We start from the raw sequence: 5,469 nt of genomic DNA, 5'->3' as shown, positions 1-5,469 counted from the left end.
GTTCCAAGCCTTCACTGCGGTTTCTTCTGGGAAAGCTACGGGCCATCCTTCGTGTCAACAAAACCCCTGGCGACCTGCCCAGGCCTGCCTGGACGTGCCGGAGATTGTGTGGTGTTGATAGAACGGGCTTCTCTGTCACAACCGCGTTCCACACTGTGCTGGCACTGGGTGAGGGCAGAGGAGGGGCCGGGGGTGCTGTGATGAGAGGCCCGTGCTCTAGGAGGGGCAGCTGATGGGAACAAGCTGGGGACTGGGGGCACCTGGGGACCGCAGTTAGCAGATGTGATGCGGCAGATGCAGGACTCAGGGTGGAATTCTGAGGCAGGTCCATATCCAGCAGTGAGCGAGGAGCCAAGAGACGAACGTGGGCCCTGTGGTGGACTCCAGGAGACCGGATGCGGAAGCTGCAGAGGAATTTAAAACGAAGACGACAGATGGAGATACATAGGTCCATTTTTAAGAATAAGCCCTGTTGGAAAATGGGATCAACAGGCAAAGGCCAAGAGTGTGCTGGCGAAGACGCACAAAATAGCCTGAGGGAGAAGGGGTTATTTTGGTCCCAGGCCCAGCGGGTAGGGTCCCCTAACACTCTCACTCCATTTTTAAGAAATCGTACCGTTCAGATATCTTTCTGGGTTCAGTCTTCTGTTGGGATTGATTCTGACCGCTGGAGCTCATGGTTCGCGTATTCATTTACAAGCTCTCATTGAGTCTGTTGGCAGGTCCTGAGTTTGTCCTGAGATATAGCCCTGGACAAAACATAGTCCCTGCCTTCAGAAAGCTCTTAGTCTGGTGGCAGGGCCGGCTAGTGGATAGAGAGTTACAGGTCGCTGTGGTCAGTACTATCATAGCGGCATATCCGCAGAGCACATAGGAGCGCCCTTCTAGGTTGGGTTCCCTAGAGATGGGTGCATCTGATATATTTCTGATTTTTCAAGTAGTGCTCTCAGGAGAAACCAGTAAGCGAGTGAGGGAAGCAGGACGGGGAAGAGACTCAACAAAGGTGAAATGTGAGGCGTAAGTTCCACTGCAAGTGGCTTCCACCTGACCCCGCAGGGAAGTATAAGCCAGGTCTCAGAGTGTGCCCCACCGGAGAGACTGAGCTTTCAGACCCACCATGAGCTGGCCACGGCTGTGGGGGCAGGCACTTTCTCTGAAACTTCAATACATGCTGCACCAGTGGGCCCGGGGAAGTTGTCCCGGAGAAGCTTCAGGAGGCAAAAATATTCCAAAGGGGAAAACGGAAGGAAGCCAGGAAGCCAGGGAGGAGTACAGAGAAACAGTAAAGGGATCCGAAGAGATCTGGATGGGGTGTCAATGTCTGATACAGGCACCCAACCAAACTTTATGCGTCAAGGTAGACTTCCTGAGCAGGATACACTGTCCCCTGGGAGATGGATGGGAGTCGCCCAGCCAAGAACATATGAGAGACCTGGGTGGGGAGATGGTAGAGGAGGATGGGCAGGGCACGCAGCAAATGCCCCGTGATAACCAAGTTCGAGGGGACCCCTCCCCTCCCTCGCGTGGCTACTTTTCCCGGGTATAAGCAATTTGTAATTACTGAGATAACATCATCAGGATACGCAATATCTTTTCAAACAAACAAACAAACAAAACCCCCCACACTCCTCCCTAGTGTCCTTTCTGCTTCAGACCTCTGTGGGGAGCGGTCAGTAACACCTTTATAACCTGGACCTAAAGCCATGCAGGATGTCCACTTCTGAGTCCTCACTCAGGAGCACCTGCTCTCACCTGTCACCTCTGCCAAAGCCAGCTGCCCTAGGACCCAAGACAGTCTACCTTTTAGAGGAAGATGTAGTCCTCTATTTGTCTCTCAAACTGAATTCTGTTTGGGGAAGATGGGAGAGGCGCACAGCTGGGAGAGGAGATAAACCTCAAAATTTGTGTTGGAAATATTTTCAAGTGAAGACAAATTAGCCTGTCTCTTGCTTCCTCCAACTGTCCTGTTAATTTTAATAGAAATCTGCCCTTTGTGTGGCCTTTGATTCCGGAACATCTATACCTCAGTGGCTGCAGCACTGAATTGTTCTGCCTCTGGATATAAATATAATAGTTCTGTCTCTGCCTCAAACAGGTACACTTAATTTTTTAACCTGTAGGATGTCCAACTATCAGTATAACTAAAGAGTATGAAGTCAGACCAATGTATTCTACAGATGGGGAAGTGATTTGTGAGGGACAGATTTGATTTGACAGGGACAGGTCTGGAACATGGGTGTTTGGTCCCCTGGGCCCTTCTCTTCACTGTTCTGGGCAGGTCACCTGCAGGCCCCCTTTCTGCTCCGACGTGTGGGTGGGAGTGGGAGGCATAGGGATGGGCAGTGTCCACACAGCTTCTATTCTAGGCCCAGAGTATGCAGTCCTGCTTTCTAGAGCTGCTCTGGCCTGGACCCTGACCTTCAGGTGTCCTGTCCTATGTGTGGAAGGATAGGGTTGTTTTTTTTTTTTTTAAAGAAGTAGTATGATAAAGTAGAAAAGCTACTGGGTCTTGGAGGCAGAGTCCAGAGTGCTATTCCTAGAATGTCTTGTATGATGTGGGCAAGCCTCTTCCCTTCTCTGGACCTTAGTGTCACCTCCTAAAAAATGGAAGTGTTAGACCAGCAGACACCTGAGGAACTGCGCAGCCTGATCCCCGAAGCTCACCTCAACCATGTCCCTGCTTGCGTCTCTTTGCCTCAGACAATCTAGACTTTATCCTTGTTTCATAATTCATGTGTCCTTCTTGGGATGCCAGGTTTCCAGTCTCTATCCCTCCTAACCTGAGTGGTCTCAAGGCTGACAGCTGAAATCTGGGATCAAGATTCAGACATCTGAGCAGAGAGGATGTAGGTAGTCACATTTTCACCAGCTCAGAGTGGGCCCCTGTCCTGCCAAAGAGGAAGGGACCAGACCAGCCAGGGAAACCCATTTTGCTTCAAAGCTTGCTTATTTGAACTTCTGACTTGCAAAACCCATACTTTATTTTTGCCCAGGAAGTGATGGACACTGTTGAAAACCCTACTTGATCAGTAATGGGATGGAACCCTTCCAGGTGAGCTGTCATTGGGAAGCTGTGGCCATCTTTTAACCAGTCTGCCCAGTCCGTGTCCCCTAAATGGAAGTGTTCTCTTTAGCCCTCTACCATTCATTAAGTTTCTGCTGAAAAATCTTAGATATGTTTTATACCAAATGAAGCTTCTAGTTTTTGTGACAAGTTTCTCCTTCACAGGTGTTTTCTGTGCTCTTTTCGGTCAAGTGGTTGGCTCTTCCTCCATCTTCTCCTTACAAATGTGTGCTCTAGAGGCAGGGAGGTCAGTCATTCACTCCTGAATATGTGGATGTAGGTGAGAGTCCTGCTTCTCCTCTGGGATATATAGGTACTTTTTCATCCCTTCTCTTACTGTTAGTCAGCGTTCTCTAGAGAAACAGAACCAATAGGATGAATATATATGTCTTCTAAACATACATTATGAGGAATTGGCTCATGTGAGTATAGCAGCTGAGAAGCCCCGAGATCTGTGGGTTGAGTTGTGAAGCTGGAGACCCAGGTGAGCCACTGGTGTGGTTCCAGTCCAAAGGCTGGCAGGCTTAAGACCCAGGAAGAGCCAACGTTTCAGTTTGAAGCAGGGGTAAAAAAACCAATGTTCTGTCTTGAAGGCAGTCAGACAGGAAGAATTCCCTCTTGGGGGAGGTTCAGACTTTTTGTTCTATTTAAGCCTTTAACTGATTCGATGAGGCTCACCTGCATTAGAGAGGTCAATCTGCTTTACTCAGTCTACCAATTCAGATGTCATTCTCATACAAAAACACCCTCATGGAAACACCCTAAATAATGTTTAACCAAACGTCCGGGCAGACCATGGATCAGGTGCTGTTTAGGTACCTCAAGGCACATAAAATTAACCATTACATGTTCCTAAAGAAATTCAAAGCAATTTATTAGCCAAGGGAGTGGAATTTCTTTCTTGAGGCTCCCCAAATTATGCTACAAAGAAATTAGTAAAAAAAGTCCTTCTTCTTACCCTAATGGTTGGACAGCCCATTCCCTGAGATATTTTGCTAATTAAGACTTATGGCATGATTATTCTCATTTTCCTTATTTTACTGTGTTTGAACTTTTAAAGAGTAGCCAATTGCTCTGTTAGATGAATTATAGACACAAGTTTTATCTAATATTAATCCAAGAATAAGCCTTCCTTGAGTTTTTCAAATAGTCATTTACAATTCCTTTAATCAAGAAAACCACACCAAATGATTAATATTTCTCTATGATTCCAAGTAACCTCGCCCCAAAATGAAAAGAAAAATGTTCAGTTGTGAGAATATGCAACCAAGCTGTGATTATGCTAAGGAAAATTGTCATGTAAAAATCATCTTAAGGAAATAAATAAAAGTTGTATTCCTTTGTATGGCCCCTATATAAATGAGGGGGAAAAAGTTCTAACATATATATCAGTATAAGGAAAGCTCCAGATGATTTTAATTCAGCAGCGGGGTCATGAGTGAGCTGGTTCTTCCTCCATATAACTCTGTCTGAATGAGACGGGGTAGTGGTCATAATCCTTCTGGCAAACAGCAGTAGGAAGTGAGCAGGTATGGACTGAACTCCATAGTGTTAAATGAGGGGCCAGAAGCCTAGAGGAGCATCCTCAGGCTCCGTCTCCACTACCATCAAGAAGAAGAGAATCAAAGCATATAGAGGGAGAAGTGAAACCAGCCCGTCTTGCTCCCCTGCATCTTAATTGTGATCTGTGACGCCCCCAGGTATGTGCAGACCTAATTTCATGGTCAGTGTCACTTGCACAAAGAGGAACTCCCCGTATACCTGGCTGTAGGGTATTAAATCCATGCAATCAATGGCAAAGCTGAAAAAATAGACTCCAGGTTGAGCTTCCAAGAGAGACACCCAAAAGCCACCGCTGTGGAAGGAGGTCTCAAGGGGCCTGTTGCTCTCACCATGATCCGCTAAAGTGGGAAACTGTTTCTGCTGGCTCCAGAACTATCATGCTTCTGCCACGACCTGCACCAGCAAAATGAATGCTTTGTGCCCACCTCTCATCCTATGGAATTAATTCCCTTCTCCGACCAGTGTAACACAGCATCAGATAGAGGGGGCCTGAATCACACCTGGAACCCCAGCTATAAAGAAGTGTCGGAGGTGTCGTGGTTCGCTTTCAGCCTCTTCAGGGCAGGATGGCACTCCAAGGGATGAATCCAGGACACAGTGCAGGCTCCCACATTTTCAGGGAGAGCTCAGGTTTGGGGAAACATACTTCACCTCTTTGTCAATTCCCTAAGCTGTAAACATGGAGATGACTTACCTTAGAGAGTTAAAGAAAAACACATATTCAAAGTTCCCATAATAATAATTCTCATAAATGAGACTAGTTTCCCTTTAAACTTGAAGGACCAGAAATATAGGTCATGACTAATGCACATCAATCAAATTGATTTCTTTTAGGTAAGCCT

The sequence above is a fragment of the Hippopotamus amphibius genome, chromosome 9 (genome assembly GCF_030028045.1).
Source record: "Hippopotamus amphibius kiboko isolate mHipAmp2 chromosome 9, mHipAmp2.hap2, whole genome shotgun sequence".
Classification (NCBI taxonomy): Eukaryota; Metazoa; Chordata; class Mammalia; order Artiodactyla; family Hippopotamidae; genus Hippopotamus; species Hippopotamus amphibius.
The sequence above is the reverse complement of the archived record's forward strand: the minus strand, read 5'-3'. Positions refer to the sequence as shown.